The 22346-nt window shown below is 43.5% G+C and overlaps 1 pseudogene; it reads right to left on the bottom strand.

Annotated features, from left to right (window-relative positions):
• Positions 1-22346, bottom strand: part of LOC115416019 (multidrug resistance-associated protein 1-like) — an 83588-nt pseudogene that overhangs the window by 37276 nt on the left and 23966 nt on the right.

The following is a 22346-nucleotide window of genomic DNA, read 5'->3' as shown; positions in this document are numbered from 1 at the left end:
CTGGGTTAGGGTTAGCTTTACCCTTATCTCAGTGTTAGGGTTATCCTTACCCTTATTTCTGGGTTAGAGTTAGCCTTACCCTTATCTCTGGGTTAGGGTTAGCCTTACCCTTATCTCTGGGTTAGGGTTAGCCTTACCATTACCCTTATCTCAGCGTTAGGGTTATCCTTACACTTATCTCTGGGTTAAGGTTAGCCTTATCCTTATATCTGGGTTGGGGTTAGCCTTACCCTTATGTCTGGGTTAGGGTTAGCCTGACCCTTATCTCTGGGTTATAGTTAGCCTTACCCTTATCTCTGAGTTAGGGTTAGCCTTACCCTTATCTCTGGGTTAAGGTTAGTCTTACCCTTATCTCTGGGTTAGGGTGAGTCTTGCCCTTATCTCTGGGTTAAGGTTATCCTTACCCTTTTCTCTGGGTTAAGGTTAGCCTTACCGTTATCTCAGCATTAGGGTTATCCTTACCCTTATTTCTGGGTTATGGTTAGCCTTATCTCTAAGGGTTAGGGTTAGCCTTATCTCTGGGTTAAGGTTAAGGTTAGTCTCACCCTTATCTCTGGGTTAAGGTTTGTCTTGCCTTTATCTCTGGGTTAGGGTTAGCCTTACCCTTATCTCTGGGTTAAGGTTAGCCTAACCCTTATCTCTGCGTTATTGTTATTCTCACCCTTATCTCTGGGTTAAGGTTAGCCTTACCCTTATCTCTGGGTTAGGGTTAGTCTTACCCTTATCTCTGGGTTAGGGTTAGTCTTACCCTTTTCTCTGGGTTAGGGTTAGTCTTACCCTTATATCTGGGTTAAGGTTAGTCTTACCCTTATCTCTGTGGGTTCAGGTTATCCTTACCCTTATCTGTAGTTTAATGTTATCCTTACCCTTATCTCTGGGTTAAGGTTATCCTTACCCTTATCTCTAGTTTAAGGTTATCCTCACCCGTATCTCTGGGTTAGGGTCAGCCTTACCCTTATCTCTAGTTTAAGGTTATCCTTACCCTTATCTCTGTGGGTTGCTGGTTCTCTATAGTTCCTTCCACTGTGGGTGTGGATGAATGTGGCGAAGGCTCCTCTTTTGTCCATCAGCTGTTTAAAGGAGCCCATCTCTGAGATCTGCCCGTCCTCCATCACCAAGACCAGATCCACTTTGGACAAGAAACTAATCCCATTGGTCACCAGCACCCGGGTCTGAACACCAACCAGAGGATACTGTCATTATCATAGCACAAACCCAACACAACAAGGAACACTTTAGAAGGTTAGGGTCAGTGTTAGGGGTTAGGGTTAGGGTCAGGGTTAGAGTTAGGGTCAGGGTCAGGGTCAGGGTTAGGGTTAGGGTCAGGGTTAGGGTCAGTGTTAGGGGTTAGGTTTAGGGTCAGGGTCAGGGTTAGGGTTAGGGTCAGTGTTAGGGGTTAGGGTTAGGGTCAGGGTCAGGGTTAGGGTTAGGATCTTTTCCAGAAAAATAAAGGACCAAATGTAAAGTTTTCAAACTGGAATCACTGGTATCCCATAGCAACAAAAACAGAACCACTGACTTTGAATGGGAAAAGGCCAGCCCTAACCCTAACCCTAAAGGCCAGCCCTAACCGTAACCCTAAAGGCCAGCCCTAACCCTAACCCTAAAGGCCAGCCCTAACCCTAACCCTAAAGGCCAGCCCTAACCCTAACCCTAAAGGCCAGTCCTAACCCTAACCCTAAAGGCCAGCCCTAACCCTACCCTAAAGGCCAGCCCTAACCTTAACCCTAAAGGCCAGCCCTAACCCTAACCCTAAAGGCCAGTCCTAACCTCAACCCTAAAGGCCAGCCCTAACCCCAACCCTAAAGGCCAGTCCTAACCCTAACCCTAAAGGCCAGCCCTAACCCTAACCCTAAAGGCCAGTCCTAACCCTAACCCTAAAGGCCAGCCCTAACCCTAACCCTAAAGGCCAGTCCTAACCCTAAAGGCCAGTCCTAACCCTAACCCTAAAGGCCAGCCCTAACCTTAACCCTAAAGGCTAGTCCTAACCCTAACCCTAAAGGCCAGCCCTAACCTTAACCCTAAAGGCCAGCCCTAACCCTAACCCTAAAGGCCAGTCCTAACCCTAAAGGCCAGCCCTAACCTTAACCCTAATGGCCAGCCCTAACCTTAACCCTAAAGGCCATTCCTAACCCTAACCCTAAAGGCCACCCTAACCCTAACCCTAAAGGCCAGTCCTACCCCTAACCCTAAAGGCCAGCCCTAACCTTAACCCTAAAGGCCAGTCCTAACCCTAACCCTAAAGGCCAGTCCTAACCCTAACCCTAACCCTAAAGGCCAGTCCTAACCCTAACCCTAAAGGCCAGCCCTAACCTTAACCCTAAAGGCCAGTCCTAACCCTAACCCTAAAGGCCAGCCCTAACCTTAACCCTAAAGGCCAGTCCTAACCCCAACCCTAAAGGCCAGTCCTAACCCTAACCCTAAAGGCCAGTCCTAACCCTAACCCTAAAGGCCAGCCCTAACCTTAACCCTAAAGGCCAGTCCTAACCCTAACCCTAAAGGCCAGCCCTAACCTTAACCCTAAAGGCCAGTCCTAACCCCAACCCTAAAGGCCAGTCCTAACCCTAACCCTAAAGGCCAGTCCTAACCCTAAAGGCCAGTCCTAACCCTAAAGGCCAGTCCTAACCCTAACCCTAAAGGCCAGCCCTAACCCTAACCCTAACCCTAAAGACCAGCCCTAACCCTAACCCTAAAGGCCAGTCCTAACCCTAACCCTAAAGGCCAGCCCTAACCTTAACCCTAAAGGCCAGTCCTAACCCTAACCCTAAAGGCCAGCCCTAACCTTAACCCTAAAGGCCAGCCCTAACCCTAAAGGCCAGTCCTAACCCTAACCCTAAAGGCCAGCCCTAACCTTAACCCTAATGGCCAGCCCTAACCTTAACCCTAAAGGCCAGTCCTAACCCTAACCCTAAAGGCCAGCCCTAACCTTAACCCTAAAGGCCAGTCTTAACCCTAACCCTAAAGGCCAGTCCTAACCCTAACCCTAAAGGCCAGCCCTAACCTTAACCCTAAAGGCCAGTCCTAACCCTAACCCTAAAGGCCAGCCCTAACCTTAACCCTAAAGGCCAGTCCTAACCCCAACCCTAAAGGCCAGTCCTAACCCTAACCCTAAAGGCCAGTCCTAACCCTAACCCTAAAGGCTAGCCCTAACCTTAACCCTAAAGGCCAGTCCTAACCCTAACCCTAAAGGCCAGCCCTAACCTTAACCCTAAAGGCCAGTCCTAACCCTAAAGGCCAGTCCTAACCCTAACCCTAAAGGCCAGCCCTAACCCTAACCCTAAAGACCAGCCCTAACCCTAACCCTAACCCTAAAGGCCAGTCCTAACCCTAAAGGCCAGCCCTAACCTTAACCCTAAAGGCCAGTCCTAACCCTAACCCTAAAGGCCAGCCCTAACCTTAACCCTAAAGGCCAGTCCTAACCCCAACCCTAAAGGCCAGTCCTAACCCTAACCCTAAAGGCCAGTCCTAACTCTAACCCTAAAGGCCAGCCCTAACCTTAACCCTAAAGGCCAGTCCTAACCCTAACCCTAAAGGCCAGTCCTAACCCTAACCCTAAAGGCCAGTCCTAACCCTAACCCTAAAGGCCAGTCCTAACCCTAACCCTAAAGGCCAGCCCTAACCCTAACCCTAACCCTAACCCTAAAGACCAACCCTAACCCTAACCCTAAAGGCCAGTCCTAACCCTAACCCTAAAGGCCAGCCCTAACCTTAACCCAAAAGGCCAGTCCTAACCCTAACCCTAAAGGCCAGTCCTAACCCTAACCCTAAAGGCCAGCCCTAACCTTAACCCTAAAGGCCAGTCCTAACCCTAACCCTAAAGGCCAGCCCTAACCTTAACCCTAAAGGCCAGTCCTAACCCCAACCCTAAAGGTCAGTCCTAACCCTAACCCTAAAGGCCAGTCCTAACCCTAAAGGCCAGTCCTACCCCTAACCCTAAAGGCCAGCCCTAACCCTAACCCTAACCCTAACCCTAAAGACCAGCCCTAACCCTAACCCTAACCCAGAGATAAGGGTAGGTCTAACCCTAACCCAGGAAACACTCACAGTTTCAGAAACCTTAAAGGTGATTACAGACAGACTCCCACAATTCAATGCATGATGAAACTTCAGAAGAACCTTTTATAGACAGACACAGAGAGGGAGGAGTTTAGGGAGACGGCAGGAGGGGGGGATGCGTGTGGAGGGGTTAGGGGAGGTAGGGGTGTGTGGAAACAGAGGACCACAGAGACAATCCCAGATAAGACACATTTATAATGGACATTCAAGGAGAAGACAGACAACCAGACCATGACCCAGACTGTGGACACGGAACAGGTTCCACACAGACCTGGTTCTCAGCTCCATAATGTCAGTAAGGATAGAGAGAAGACACCACTGCATTTGGATTTGAACAAAATAAATATATTCATAAAGAGATAAATAACTAGATGTCCATAGAATTATGTACAGATCAAGCACAGCAAGTCCACCAGGAGGACCTGGTCCAACAGGAGGATGTGGTCCACCAGGAGGACATGGTCCAACAGGAGGACGTGGTCCAAAAGGAGCATGTGGTCCACCAGGAGGACGTGGTCCAACAGGAGGACGTGGTCCACCAGGAGGACTCCTCCCTCTGCTCAGACTCCTCCCTCTCCTCAGACTCCTCCTCCTGGTGGGACATGCCCAGAACACCTCCCCAGGGAGGAGTCCAGGAGGATCTGAACCAGATGTCTGATCCACCTCAGCTGGTTCCTCTGGATGTGGAAGAGCAGCGGTTCTACTCTGAGCTCCACCCTGCTGACTGAGCTCCTCCCCCTATCCCTAAGGGTGGCTCCTCTCTCTATCTCTAAGGGTGGACCCACCCACCCTACAGAGGAAACTCATTTGGACCACTTGTATCCTGGATCTGGTCCTTTGGGTCCTGACCCACAGCTCATGAGCACAGGTGAGGGTCTGAACGTAGACTGAGGGTAAATCCAGAGCTTCTCCTTTGGCCTCAGCTCCTTCTGAACCACAACAGACCCATACAAGCACTGCATCACTGCACCCACCCACCTGTCAATCTGAACCTCCATCCTTCCCTCACTGTGAACCAGACCAATATACTGGACCTCCTCCACTGGGGTCAAAGACTCTCCACCGACCCGGAGAGGACAGACCACCTTTATCTGGTCCAGAACCATGGGTTCAGATTTGGAGATGCTGATCCTCATCCCAGTCCAAACCGCCCCAGGTCACGCTGAAGGTCCAGGTTCCATGAGGCCAACAGGACAACGTCATCTGCAAAAAGCAGAGATGAAATCCTGTGGTCCCCAAACCGGACCCCCTCCGGCCCCTGGCTGCACCGAGAAATTCTGTCCATAAAAATGATGAACAGAACCGGTGCCAAAGGGCAGCCCTGCCGGAGCCCCACATGCACCTGGACCAGGTCTGACTTACTGTGAACCAGACTCCTGCTTCGGTCATACAAGGACTGGACTGGCCTCAGCAGAGGACCCCAGACCCCATACTCCTGAAGCACCCCCACAGGATACCACCAGGGGACACAGTCCAACGCCTTCTCCAGATCCACAAAACATATGTGGACCGGTTGGGCGAACTCCCATGAACCCTCAAGCACCTGATGGACAGTATAGACCTGGTCCAGTGTTCCAAGACCAGGACCAAACCACATTGTTCCTCCTGGATCTGAGGTTGGACTATCAGTGGGATCCTCCACTCCAGTACCTGGAATAGACTTTCCCCAGGGTTAGGGTTAGGGTTAGTCTATGACCCTATATACCTATAGGCTCCTAGCAGGCAAAAGTGGACATCAACATGAAAAAGTCCATTTGCACACATCATTTATCAAGTGGACTCATTTTTTAGCTAAAAATCTCTATTTTTTGGATCTGTTGTCCTTTTTAAAACACCACTTCCACAGTACAGGAGAAGTTCGGAACCTTCTGCGAGGCTGCATTAAATTAACAAAAATACATGAAAAGATCATCTATGACACAGAGAAATAAAAATTCTGAATAGGGGCGGGGCTTATTTCAGGAAAATTTTCAGATTCAACTTTAGCCCTGATTTTCTGACGCTAAAAGATGTTCGAAGCACTGCTGTGTAATTTTTTTTTTTTTTTTTAATTTTCATCCAAAACCCCCCACCACCCCAAAAATTACTTTTTCAACCCTGAAAACATGGGCTTTTTGTCAACTTTCAAACCTTCTTCACTTTTGATGAAGTACAGTGTAACAATCTGCTCATACTGGGCCCTAAATGTTTTTCTGTTACACATGTCATGTCTTCAGAGTGCTGTGCACTATAAAAGGTGTAGTGACAAGGTCCAGTTAGAGGTCAAAGGTCACCCAAATGGTCCAAATGCATATTTGATGGAACTCAGCTGTTCATGTGGGTTCTTCCAAATGTTGGGCTCAGGTTCTGTCCTCAGAACACATCTACTGACCACAAACCACTGACATTCAATCAGACACATTCAACACAACTGTTTCCTCTGTATTCTGCACAGACATGAAAACAGAACAGACGGCAGTTTGACAGCACTGACATTTACATGAATGTGTCCCATTGCGGGCGACACAGTGGTGCAGTGGATAGACCTGGTGCCTCACAGACAGAAGGTCCTAGGTTCAATTCCAACACCAGTCGATGGGGGTGGGATCTTTCTGTGTGGAGTTTACATGTTCTCCCCGTGTCTGCGTGGGTTCTCTACATTTTCTACCCATTCAAACACATGCACTGATAGGTTAATGGGTTCATCTAAATCCCCCATAGGTGTGAATGTGACAGTGGTTGTTTGTCTCTATATGTTCAGTCTGTGATAAACTGGCAAAATGTCCAGGGTGAACACCACCTTCACGCATAAGTAGCTGGGATAGGCTCCGCCCCTGTGACCATAGTGAGGATAAAGCAGTTATACTTCTCTTTTTTCTTTTGTTCAGACAAGGTATAGCTTTTTTTAGATGTTACATGCTTGACAGTTTCGACTGTGACTCCAGTCTTCCTCAGAAGCGTCATCTGACGTGCTGCTGACGTGTCATTTATCAGCTGGTCGGTTCGACGGACCAATCAGATCCCGTCGAGCCGGGACGAGGGTGCGGACACCCTCTGTCACACCTGGGATTCCCTCCTCCAGAGACCACCCAAGGTGGAGGAGGTGCGATCGGCTCAACGGGCTCTGATTGGTCCGTCGAGCAGACCAGCTGATAAATGACACGTCAGCAGCACGTCGGATGACGCTTCTGAGGAAGACTGGAGGCACAGTTGAAACTGTCAAGCAAGTAACATCTAAAAAAAGCTATACCTCGTCTGAACAAAAGAAAAAGAGAAGTATAATTACATAAACAGAAGACAAAATGATCGTCTTTAGCCTTATCGAGGATAAAGCAGGTTCAGAAAATGAATGAATGAATGAAGTGTTAGTGCTTCCCTCCTAAATGTGTGCTGGTGTTTCCTCCACACTAATGGTGGCAAATTCAAATGTTCTGTCCATGTTTGAACCTGTAGTCTGTACTGTGGCTTTAAAGGGCCAAAGGCCTTGGGGGGTCCCACCAGGAAACCAGAGGAACACAACTGAAGACAGATTTGATCAAATGTCGGAATGGTATGAATTTTTTAAAAAACTAGGCTTTTTGGTGACCTTTAACCTCCAACATGACCTTGACATTAGACTGTTCATAGTACACAGCACTCTTATGATCCAATCTGGCACTGACAGGACCATGAACTGTCCCATCATGAACATATTTATACACTGCACTGGACAAAAGAGCGGAGAAGCTGTGAAAGTTGTGATTTTCAGAGTTAAAAAAGTAATTTTTGGGGTGGGGGTGGGGGGTTTGGATGAAAATTTAAAAAAAATTACACAGGAGTGCTTAGAACATCTCATAGCATCAGAAAATCAGGGCTAATGTGGTATTTGATATTAAGCCCCCCCCATTCTGAATGATGAAGTTTGTGAATTCATACACTCGTCACATTTAAAAAGACTGTGAACTTTTACAGAGAAATGACTCATTATTTGTAATTTAATCCAACATAAGAATGAACCACAACAAGTTCTAAATAAACGGTGTTAATATTAAATATATTAAATAAAGTATTGTGACTATATCTGGCTTGTTTTAAAAATGAAGTCATTCTGGGTGATGCATCCAATGGTACAGCGGTCCATGTGTGACTATTACAACCTGTCCACGTCTGACCACATTCTCATGTCAATTAAACAGAGACTTTTCAATATTTTACGCCAAACTTTATTTTCAGCAGAGTTGAATATAAAATCTAAAGGTTGTGTCCGACGTGATATTAGTATCAGTCGAGAACCACATGTTTGGAATGTTTGTGTAAAGCATAAAAAATTGACGACCGTTTGTAGTCTACGTGTTACCGAGCAGTAATTCTCTCCCCAAATTTTGTTCTCCATAATGTTAAAGTTCTTCTGAAACCTACTCAAACATGTTGAACACATGAATATAAGTGACTGTTGAACACCAAATGTGTCCATAGGTTTACACTTGATCACTCCCGATAGTAGAGATGGAACAGTTACAGATTTTGGTGCTACGAATATTGTCAGAGAAATAATCTTGGTTTCACGATTACTGCGATTATTTTCTGCAAATTCATTTAACAACAGTACTTATTAACACTGTCACTTTTTATTCCAACTTTGAACATTCATTGACGCATGGGGTGGACAGTTTGAACTGGAGGTGTTCCCGCTGTGAATGTGGGCTAACCCTGGGCCTAGCCCACAGGTTCAACCCTAACCCTAACCCTAGCCCACAGGTTCAACCCTAACCCTAACCTGATCTGACAGTCTGAACTGCAGAACGGCTTTACTCTACCATTGCTCTGCAGACACATTGGTGTGAGTGGGTTGGTCAATGAGAGTCTGAAGCTGCACAGATGACGGTAGTGAATAGAAACCAAAGTTAGCTCGTATTTTCCCTTCTTTAGGTGGACACAGATTGTGCTGTTGAAAGCGGCTGGAGCAGACACTCAGCTGTTCCTTCTGGATCATTGTCACTGGTGGAATGTTGGATGCAGTTGCTGGTGGAACGCTGCTTTAGTTCCGTGTGGGAAGTGCATACTGGCATGTCTTTGGTTCCGCTCTGAATCTACAGTACTTCATGAGATGGTTTTTGACAGCCTTGTCGATTAATTAATCATGACGTTTAAAATTAATCATTAATCGGAACACTGTGACATTGTCCCACCCTAGTCTACAGCCACATACCATCAGGTCCGTACCTTGTCTCTGAGAAGTCCTTTAGGTCCGATGACTCGGTCAAAGATGTGTTGGCCGACATGAGCATCCACAGCAGACAGCGGGTCATCCAACAGGTAAACGTCCGACTTCCTGTAGACGGCCCGAGCCAAACTGACCCTCTGCTTCTGACCACCGGACAGGTTCAAACCCTGCAGCCCATCACACATGAGCAGGGACCAATAAGACTGAGGATCAGGAAGTCAGCTTGGACTTTAATCTGGGTTTTCAACCCCAAATTTTCACATGAAAGAGAATAAAGTCATGAGTGAAGCACATGGAACATGGTTTGAGTTTGTGTCCAGACATAAACGGTGGACATAACTTCTACAAACTGAACAATAAATCAACAAAGTTAACAAGACTAAACTAGCATGAATGTACTGTTTAAATATTGAACAGCCTGATGTAAATGTTCAACATTCAGACAACATTGAACGGACAGGTGGCAGTTGAAGGGAACGCAGACAGAACCTCCTCCTTTAATCCAGTACCTTTTCTCCGATCTCAGTCCCGTCTCCACCCGGCAGGATGTCCAGGTCTGGAAGAAGAGCGCAGGCCTCCATCACTCGATGGTACCAGCTCTCGATCCTCTGTCCACCAAACAGAACATTTTCCTTTAATGAAGCATTCAGGATCCAAGCCTGCTGTGGGACGTAGGCCACTGAACCCTGAAGACACAGTCCAAACAGTACCATACAGTCCATGAAGACCAGACTGAGACCACATGAGCAGCCTGAAACCAGCTCAGGTGTTTCAGACATTTTACAAACAGAATCTGGTTGCACAAATTAAGGGCCGGATCTATCAAAGGTTTGCGTGTATTAAAATGTGTGCAAACTCATTGCACACGCAAAAAAATGTACAGACTGATTTACTAACAGTGTGCATAAGGGTTACATCTTTCAAAAGTGCAAAATAGCGTGTCTGCATCCAGTTAGTACATTTGACACAATGAATATGAAATTTGGGGCATTTACAAGCAGTTGTGCATGTGGTGGGAGGAGAAAATGTAAATATATTAATTTAGCACATGCAAAGTGATTTATCAAAAAAACAGAAAGCAATTAAGTTGATAGAAACTGAGTCTGTCTTTAATACATCTGAAAAGGAGGAACAAACGGTTTGGATGTGGAATTGTGCACACATGGAAGTGGTTAGGAGACAAAGAAATGATGAAACCAGATGCAGAGAGAACGCATTTTTCACCCTCGTGAACATTTTTGGAGTGACAGAAGAAAACTAGAAGCAATCGGAGAGCGCAGACCTCCGCCAAGGCTGATCAGTGCCCCCCCCCCCCCCCCCCCCCCGCCAAGGAGGTTATGTTTTTTCCAGGGTTTGTTTGTCTGTCTGTCTGTCTGTTTGTCTGTCTGTCCGTTAGTGTGCAACATAACTCAAAAAGTTATGGACAGATTTTGATGAAATTTTCTGGTCTCCGTGGTCACACCCCCGCACGCAAAATTCTAGATTGTGCAAGCAAATTACTACACGCAAATTGGGATCTGAGTAGATCCGGCCTAAAACAGTGATTCTCAAATCTAGTCCTGGAGGACCCCTATACTGGATGTTTCAGATATTTCACCTGGAACTCATCACATCGTTATCAGGCTTCTGTAGAACTTGGTGATGAGCTGATCCTTATTGGAACCCAGGTGTTCTGGAAGAGGGAAATATCTAAATCATGGAGGATAGGGGTCCTCGAGGACCAGATCTGAGAACCACAGGAGTTAAACATCTGGACATGTAAGTTGAACCTGATGTATGTCTTAATTCTTCAATAGTGTTGTGTTCACAGCTGCTGCTCAGTCTTCTTTCAAAGTTCTTCAACCTGAGTCTGCAGCTGAGGACGGTTCCAGCTCTGATCCTGCATTATAGCAATACCCAAGGTAGGGTGTCCTGAGCCAGACCTCCACAGACCCCCTATAGACCTCCTACAGACCTCCACGGACCCCCTACAGACCTCCCACAGACCCCCCACAGACCCCCCACAGACCTACAGACACCCTACAGACCTCCACAGACACCCTACAGATCCCCCACAGACCTCCACAGACCCCCTACAGACCCCTTACAGACCTACACAGACTCCCTACAGACCCCCTACAGACCCCCACAGACACCCCTACAGATCCCTCACAGACCCCCTACAGACCTCCTACAGACCTCCACAGACCCTCCACAGACCCCTACAGACCCTCCACAGACCCCTACAGACCCCCTACAGACCCCTACAGACCCCCTACAGACCCCTGTGGGTCTGGAGTGGCTGATGCTCCAGTCCACTTCTCATCTGGTTGAGTCTAATGCTTAGGTGAGGATTCTGTTCATGGATTTTTCATGCTTGTCATCACAGTCGATCCCTCCATATTCAGAGAAAAGCTGTGAATGACGGGTGGGGACCCCTCCTTTGTTTCCTGGATACAGAGTACCTGACTAGAAGACCACCATGGGTCAGGCTGGGGAAACTGTGTCTGTGGGACAGTAATGAGTAGCACTGTGTTCCACAGGGGCCTGTTCTGGCTCTCTTCCTATTCATGTTGTATAAACTGGACCAGAAAGTGACAGAAGGGGAGTACAGGGGATCTGACCCAACCCTTCTGGGACTGGAGTCATTAGAAAAACTGCCTCCCAAGGCCAAAGACATGGGTGTGATTTTATAAAGTCTAAATGCCCTGTTCATCCAGTCACCATATGTGGGTGGACATGGTTCTGGTGCTGACGTACAAATATATGGGTGTACATTTGGACAAGAAGATCATCTGGTCCCAGAACACAGGTTCAGTCTATCCAAAGGGACAAACTAATGCCCTTTGGAGGTTCAGGTGCTCTGGAAGTTCAGGTCCTCAGGAGGTTCAGGTCCTCAGGAAGTTCTGGTCCTCTGGAGGTTCAGGTCCTCAGGAGGTTCAGGTCCTCAGGAGGTTCAGGTCCTCTCATACAGGCCTTTAGATGGCACTCATCTTCTCCCAGTCGATTGGATCCACTGCTCTTTTCTTTGCTGTCTGTTGTGGAGGTCATATGACTCAAAATGACTCAAAATAACTGGAACTTCAGAATAAACCACGCCCTCTGCTGAAACATGACAAATGTCATGTTGTGCGACAACTAAAGGATTCTCTTTGATCTTGTCTTCAGTGTTTGGACTGTGGCTGGACTGTGGTGGAAAGAGTCACATGAAGACTACGGCAAATACTCTGGGACTGTCCAAAAAGACAAGAAAAAAAAGTCAAAAGGAGGCTGAACACAAACTGAGTATTGATTTCCATTTGAAACCAACACTTTACATTCTGGGTCTAATTCCTGGTGGAATGATTGATAAAAATTCAAATATTTATTGAGAATCCTGTTTCTGATCGTGAAAAAGCTGATCACAGAGGTCTGGTTCAAACCACAGCTGTTTAAAGACAGAGTGAAAATAAAAAAGAGTTTATTATGGAGAAGATCAGAGCAAGACTAACTACAACTGAAACAGACTACAACTGAAAACAGACTGAAAACAAACTACAACTGAAAACAGACTACAGTTGAAAACAGACTCCAGCTGTAAACAGACTGAAAACAGACTACAGCTGAAAACAGACTACAACTGAAAACAGACTACGGCTGAAAACAGACTGAAAACAGACTACAGATGAAAACAGACTGAAAACAGACTACAACTGAAAAAAGACTGAAAACAGACTACAACTGAAAACAGACTACAGCGGAAAGCAGACTACAAACTGAAAACAGACTGAAAACAGACTATAGCTGAAAACAGACTACAACTGAAAACAACTGAAAACAGGACTACAACTGAAAACAGACAACAACTGAAAACAGACTACAGCTGAAAACGACTACTGCTGAAAACAGACTACAACTGAAAACAGACTACAACTGAAACAGACTACAACTGAAAACAGACAACAGCTGAAAACAGGACTACAGCTGAAAAAAGACTACAACTGAAAACAGACTGAAAACAGACTGAAAAAAAACTACAGCTGAAAACAGACTACAACTGAAAACAGACTGAAAACAGACTATAGCTGAAAACAGACTACAACTGAAAACAAACTGAAAACAGACTACAACTGAAAACAGACAACAACTGAAAACAGACTACAGCTGAAAACAGACTACTGCTGAAAACAGACTACAACTGAAAAAAGACTACAACTGAAAACAGACTACAAACTGAAAACAGACAACAGCTGAAAACAGACTACAGCTGAAAAAAGACTACAACTGAAAACAGACTGAAAACAGACTACAACTGAAAACAGACTACAGATGAAAACAGACTACAACTGAAAACAGACTGAAAACAGACTACAACTGAAAACAGACTACAGCTGAAAACAGACTACAACTGAAAACAGACTGAAAACAGACTGAAAACAGACTACAACTGAAAACAGACTACATCTGAAAACAGACTACAACCGAAAACAGACTGAATACAGACTACAACTGAAAACAGACTACAACTGAAAACAGGACTACAGCTGGAAAACGGACTACAGCTGAAAACAGACTACAACTGAAAACAGACTACATCTGAAAACAGACTACAACCGAAAACAGACTGAAACAGACTCCAACTGAAAACAAACTCCAACTGAAAACAGACTACATCTGAAAACAGACTACTACCGAAAACAGACTGAAAACAGACTACAACTGAAAACAGACTACAACTGAAAACAGACTGAAAACAGACTACAACTGAAAACAGACTACAGCTGAAAACAGACTGAAAACAGACTACAGCTGAAAACAGACCACAGCTGAAAACAGACTACAACTGAAAAAAGACTACAGCTGAAAACAGACTACAACTGAAAACAGACTGAAAACAGACTACAACCGAAAACAGACTACAGCTGAAAACAGACTGAAAACAGACTATATCTGAAAACAGACTACAGCTGAAAACAGACTGAAACAGACTACAGCTGAAAACAGACTACAACTGAAAACAGACTACATCTGAAACAGACTACAACCGAAAACAGACTGAAAACAGACTACAACTGAAAACAGACTGCGACCGAAACAAACTACAGCTGAAAACAGACTACAACTGAAAACAGACTACATCTGAAAATAGACCACACCCGAAAACAGACTGAAAACAGACTACAACTGAAAACAGACTACGGCTGAAAACAGACTACAGCTGAAAACAGACGGAAAAACAGACGACAGGAAAACAGACTACGGCTGGAAAACAGGACTACAGCTGAAAACAGACTACAACTGAAAACAGACTGAAAACAGACTACAGCTGAAAACAGACTACAACTGAAACAGACCTGAAAACAGACTACAGCTGAAAACAGCTACGGCTGAAAACAGACTGAAAACAGACTACAGCTGAAAATGGACTTACAACTGAAAACAGACTGAAAACAAACTACAAACTGAAAACAGAGTACAGTTGAAAACAGACTACAGCTGAAAACAGACCTGAAAACAGACTACAGCTGAAAACAGGACTACAACTGAAAACAGACTAAAGCTGAAAACAGACTGAAAACAGACTACAACCGAAAACAGACTACAGCTGAAAACAGACTACAACTGAAAACAGACTGAAAACAGACTACAACTGAAAACAGACTACAGCTGAAAACAGGACTACAGCTGAAAACAGACTACGGCTTGAAAACAGACTACAGCTGAAACAGACTACAGCTGAAAACAGACTACGGCTGAAAACAGACTACAGCTGAAACAGACTACCGGCTGAAAAACAGACTGGAAAACAGACTACAGCTGAAAACAGACTACGGCTGAAAACAGACTACAGCTGAAAACAGACTACAACTGAAAACAAAACTGAAAACAGACTACAACTGAAAACAGACTACAGCTGAAAACAGACTGAAACAGGACTACAGCTGAAAACAGGGACCACAGCTGAAAACAGACTACAACTGAAAAAAGACTACAGCTGAAAACAGACTACAACTGAAAACAGACTGAAACAGACTACAACTGAAAACAGACTACAGCTGAAAACAGACTGAAAACAGACTACACTGAAAACAGGACTATATCTGAAAACAGACTACAGCTTGAAAACAGACTGAAAACAGACTACATCTGGAAAAACAGACTACAGCTGAAAACAGACTACAACTGAAAACAGACTACATCTGAAAACAGACTACAACCGAAAAAAAGACTGAAAACAGACTACAACTGAAAACAGACTACGACCGAAAACAAACTGAAAACAGACGACAACTGAAAACAGACTACGACCGAAACCAAACTGAAAACAGACTACAGCTGAAAACAGAGATACAACTGAAAAACCGACTACATCTGAAAATAGACAACACCGAAAACAGACTGAAAACAGACTCAACTGACAAACAGACTACGGCTGAAAACAGACTACAGCTGAAAACAGACTGAAAACAGACTACAGCTGAAAACAGACTACGGCTGAAAAAGACTACAGCTGAAAACAGACTACAACTGAAAACAGACTGAAAACAGACTACAGCTGAAAACAGACTACAACTGAAAACAGACTGAAAACAGACTACAGCTGAAAACAGACTACGGCTGAAAACAGACTGAAACAAACTACAACTGAAAACAGAGTACAGTGAAAACAGACTACAGCTGAAAACAGACTGAAAACAGACTACAGCTGAAAACAGACTACAACTGAAAACAGACTACAGCTGAAAACAGACTGAAAACAGACTACAACTGAAAAAACTACAGCTGAAAACAGACTACAACTGAAAACAGACTGAAAACAGACTACAACCGAAAACAGACTACAGCTGAAAACAGACTACAGCTGAAAACACTACGGCTGAAAACAGACTACAGCTGAAAACAACTACAACTGAAACAGACTGAAAACAAACTACAACTGAAAACAGACTACAGTTGAAAACAGACTACAGCTGTAAACAGACTGAAAACAGACTACAGCTGAAAACAGACTACAACTGAAAACAGACTACGGCTGAAAACAGACTGAAAACAGACTACAGCTGAAAACGGACTACAACTGAAAACAGACTGAAAACAAACTACAACTGAAAACAGACTACGGCTGAAAACAGACTACAGCTGAAAACAGACTGAAAACAGACTACAACTGAAAACAGACTACAGCTGAAAACAGACTGAAAACAGACCACAGACTGAAAACAGACCACACTGAAAACAGACTGAGAACAGACTGAAAACAGACTGAAAACAGACTACAGCTGAAAACAGACTACGGCTGAAAACAGACTACAGCTGAAAACAGACTACAACTGAAAACAGACTGAAAACAGACTACAGCTGAAAACAGACTACAACTGAAAACAGACTGAAAACAGACTACAGCTGAAAACAGACTGAAAACAGACTACAGCTGAAAACAGACTACGGCTGAAAACAGACTACAGCTGAAAACAGACTACGGCTGAAAACAGACTGAAAACAGACTACAACTGAAAACAGACTACAGCTGAAAACAGACTATGACTGAAAACAGACTGAAAACAGACTACAACTGAAAACAGACTACAGCTGAAAACAGACTACATCTGAAAACAGACTACAGCTGAAAACAGACTGAAAACAGACTACAACTGAAAACAGACTACAGCTGAAAACAGACTACAACTGAAAACAGACTGAAAACTACAGCTGAAAACAGACTGAAATCAGACCACAGCTGAAAACAGACTACGGCTGAAAACAGACTGAAAACAGACTGAAAACAGACTACAGCTGAAAACAGACTACAGCTCAAAACAGACTGAAAACAGACTACAAACGAAAACAGACTACCTGAAAACAGACTACAACTGAAAACAGACTGAAAACAGACTACAACCGAAAACAGACTACAGCTGAAAACAGACTACAGCTGAAAACAGACTACGGCTGAAACAGACTACAGCTGAAAACGACTACAGCTGAAAACAGACTACGGCTGAAAACAGACTACAGCTGAAAACAGACTACAACTGAAAAAAGACTACGGCTGAAAACGACTACAGCTGAAAACAGACTACAGCTGAAAACAGACTGAAACAGACTACAGCTGAAAACAGACTACGGCTGAAAACTACCAGCTGAAAACAGACTACAACTGAAAACAGACTGAAAACAGACTACAGCTGAAAACAGACTGAAAACAGACTACAGCTGAAAACAGACTACGGCTGAAAACAGACTACAGCTGAAAACAGACTACGGCTGAAACAGACTGAAAACAGACTACAGCTGAAAACAGACTACGGCTGAAAACAGACTACAGCTGAAAACAGACTACAACTGAAAACAAACTGAAAACAGACTACAACTGAAAACAGACTACAGCTGAAAACAGACTGAAAACAGACTACAGCTGAAAACAGACCACAGCTGAAAACAGACTACAACTGAAAAAAGACTACAGCTGAAAACAGACTGAGAACACACTGAAAACAGACTGAAAACAGACTACAACTGAAAACAGACTACAGCTGAAAACAGACTGAAAAACTACAACTGAAAACAGACTGAAAACAGACTACAACTGAAAACAGACTGAAAACAGACTACAACTGAAAAAGACTACAGCTGAAAACTACAACTGAAAAAGACTACAGCTGAAAACAGACTGAAACAGACTACAACTGAAAACAGACTGAAAACAGACTACAACTGAAAAAATACAGCTGAAAACAGACTGAAAAAAGACTACAACTGAAAACAGACTGAAAACAGACTACAACTGAAAACAGACTACAGCTGAAAACAGACTGAAAACAGACTACAACTGAAAACAGACTATATCTGAAAACAGACTACAGCTGAAAACAGACTGAAAACAGACTACATCTGAAAACAGACTACAGCTGAAAACAGACTACAACTGAAAACAGACTACATCTGAAAACAGACTACAACCGAAAAAAGACTGAAAACAGACTACAACTGAAAACAGACTACGACCGAAAACAAACTGAAAACAGACTACAACTGAAAACATACAGACCGAAAACAAACTGAAAACAGACTACAGCTGAAAACAGACTACAACTGAAAACCGACTACATCTGAAAATAGACCACACCCGAAAACAGACTGAAACAGACTACAACTGAAAACAGACTACGGCTGAAAACAACTACAGCACTGAAAACAGACTGAAACAGACTACAGCTGAAAACAGACTACGGCTGAAAACAGACTACAGCTGAAAACAGACTACAACTGAAAACAGACTGAAAACAGACTACAGCTGAAAACAGACTACAACTGAAACAGACTGAAAACAGACTACAGCTGAAAACAGACTACGGCTGAAAACAGACTGAAAACAAACTACAACTGAAACAGAGTACAGTTGAAAACAGACTACAGCTGAAAACAGACTGAAAACAGACTACAGCTGAAAACAGACTACAACTGAAAACAGACTACAGCTGAAACAGACTGAAAACAGACTACAACCGAAAAAACTACAGCTGAAAACAGACTACAACTGAAAACAGACTGAAACAGACTACAACCGAAAACAGACTACAGCTGAAAACAGACTACAGCTGAAAACAGACTACGGCTGAAAACGACTACAGCTGAAAACAGACTACAACTGAAACAGACTGAAACAAACTACAACTGAAAACAGACTACAGTTGAAACAGACTACAGCTGTAAACGACTGAAAACAGACTACGCTGAAAACAGACTACAACTGAAAACAGACCACGGCTGAAAACAGACTACAGCTGAAAACGGACTACAACTGAAAACAGACTGAAAACAACTACAACTGAAAACAGACTACGGCTGAAAACAGACTACAGCTGAAAACAGACTGAAAAGACTACAACTGAAAACAGACTACAGCTGAAAACAGACTGAAAACAGACTACAGCTGAAAACAGACCACAACTGAAAACACTGAAAACAGACTACAGCTGAAAAACAGACTGAAAACAGACTACAGCTGAAAACAGACGGCTGAAACAGACTACAGCTGAAAACAGACTACAACTGAAAACAGACTGAAAACAGACTACATCTGAAAACAGACTACAACTGAAAACAGACTGAAAACAGACTACAGCTGAAAACAGACTGAAAACAGACTACAGCTGAAAACAGACTACGGCTGAAAACACTACAGCTGAAAACAGACTACTGAAAACAGACTGAAAACAGACTACAACTGAAAACAGACTACAGCTGAAAACAGACTATGACTGAAAAACTGAAAACAGACTACAACTGAAAACAGACTACAGCTGAAAACAGACTACATCTGAAACAGACTACAGCTGAAAACAGACTGAAACAGACTACAACTGAAAACAGACTACAGCTGAAAACAGACTACAACTGAAAACAGACTGAAAACAGACTACAGCTGAAAACAGACTGAAATCAGACCACAGCTGAAAACAGACTACGGCTGAAAACAGACTGAAAACAGACTGAAACAGACTACAGCTGAAAACAGACTACAGCTGAAAACAGACTGAAAACAGACTACAGCTGAAAACAGACTACAACTGAAAACAGACTACAGCTGAAAACAGACTACAGCTGACAACAGACTACAGCTGAAAACAGACTACAGCTGAAAACAGACCACAGCTGAAAACAGACTACAGCTGAAAACAGACTGAAAACAGACTACAGCTGAAAACAGACTACGACTGAAAACAGACTACAACTGAAAACAGACTGAAAACAGACTACAACTGAAAACAGACTACAGCTGAAAACAGACTACAGCTGAAAACAGACTACGGCTGAAAACGACTACAGCTGAAAACAGACTACAGCTGAAAACAGACTGAAAACACTACAGCTGAAAACAGACTACGGCTGAAAACAGACTGAAAAGACTACAAAACAGACTGAAAAAGACACAGAAAACAGACTACGCTGAAAACAGACTGAAAACAGACTACAACTGAAAACAGACTACAGCTGAAAACAGACTGAAAACAGACTACAGCTGAAAACAGACTGAACTGAAAACAGACTAACGCTGAAAACAGACTGAAAACAACTACAGCTGAAACAGACTGAAACAGACTACAGCTGAAAACAGACTATGACTGAAATAGACTGAAAACAGACTACAACTGAAAACAGACTACAGCTGAACAGACTACACTGAAAACAGACTACAGCTGAAAACAGACTACAACTGAAAAGACTGAAAACAGACTACAGCTGAAAACAGACTGAAATCAGACTACAGCTGAAAACAGACTACAACTGAAAACAGACTGAAAACAGACTGAAAACAACTACAGCTGAAAACAGACTACAGCTGAAAACAGACTGAAAACAGACTACAACTGAAAACAGACTGAAAACAGACTACAACTGAAAAGAGCTACAGCTGAAAACAGACTACAACTGAAAACAGACTGAAAACAGACTACATCTGAAAACAGACTACAACTGAAAACAGACTACAGCTGAAAACAGACTACAGCTGAAAACAGACTACGGCTGAAAACAGACTGAAAACAGACTACAGCTGAAAACAACTGAAAACGACTACAGCTGAAAACAGACTACAACTGAAACAGACTACAGCTGAAAACTGAAAACAGACTGAAACAGACTACAGCTGAAAACACATACAACTGAAAACAGACTGAAAACAGACTACAACTGAAAACAGACTACAACTGAAAACAGACTACATCTGAAAACAGACTACAACTGAAACAGACTGAAAACAGACTACGACTGAAAACAGACTACAGCCAAAACAGACTACAACTGAAACGGACTGAAAACAGACTACAGCTGAAAACAGACTACAGCTGAAAACAGACTGAAAACAGACTACGACTGAAAACAGACTACAACTGAAACAGACTGAAAACAGACTACGACTGAAAACAGACTACCGCCAAAACAGACTACAACTGAAACGGACTGAAAACGACTACAACTGAAAACAGACTACAGCTGAAAACAGACTACAACTGAAACAGACTACAGCTGAAAACAACTACGGCTGAAAACAGACTGAAAACAGACTACAGCTGAAAAAAACTGAAAACAGACTACAGCTGAAAACAGACTACAACTGAAAACAGACTTCGGCTGAAAACAGACTGAAACAGACTGAAAACAGACTACAGCTGAAAACAGACTACAACAGAAAACAGACTGAAAACAGACTACAACTGAAAACAGACTACAGCTGAAAACAGACTACAGCTGACAACAGACTACAGCTGAAAACAGACTACAACTGAAAACAGACTTAAAACAGACTACGACTGAAAACAGACTACAGCCAAAAACAGACTATAACTGAAAACGGACTGAAAACAGACTACAACTGAAAACAGACTACAGCTGAAAACAGACTGAAAACAGACTGAAAACAAACTACAACTGAAAACAGAGTACAGTTGAAAACAGACTACAGCTGAAACAGACTAAAGCTGAAAACAGACTACAACTGAAAACAGACTGAAAACAGACTACAGCTGAAAACAGACTACGGCTGAAAACAGACTGAAAACAGACTACAACTGAAAACAGACTACAGCTGAAAACAGACTGAAAACAGACTACAGCTGAAAACATACTACAACTGAAAACAGACTACGGCTGAAAACAGACTGAAAACAGACTACAGCTGAAAACAGACTGAAAACAGACTACAGCTGAAAACAGACTATGACTGAAAATAGACTGAAAACAGACTACAACTGAAAACAGACTACAGCTGAAAACAGACTACATCTGAAAACAGACTACAGCTGAAAACAGACTAACAACTGAAACAGCTGAAAACAGACTACAGCTGAAAACAGACTGAAATCAGACTACAGCTGAAAACAACTACAACTGAAAACAGACTGAAACAACTGAAAACAGACTACAGCTGAACAGACTACAGCTGAAAAACTGAAAACAACTAGCTGAAAACAGACTGAAAACAGAACGCTAAAACAACTGAAAAGACTACAACTGAAAAAGACTACAGCTGAAACAACTACAACTGAAAACACTGAAAACTACTACATCTGAAAACAGACTACAACTGAAAACAGACTACAGCTGAAAACAGACTACAGCTGAAAACAGACTACGGCTGAAAACAGAC

The sequence above is a fragment of the Sphaeramia orbicularis genome, unplaced genomic scaffold, assembly GCF_902148855.1.
Source record: "Sphaeramia orbicularis unplaced genomic scaffold, fSphaOr1.1, whole genome shotgun sequence".
NCBI lineage: Eukaryota > Metazoa > Chordata > Actinopteri > Kurtiformes > Apogonidae > Sphaeramia > Sphaeramia orbicularis.
This window is presented reverse-complemented; position numbering and strand designations above follow the sequence as displayed.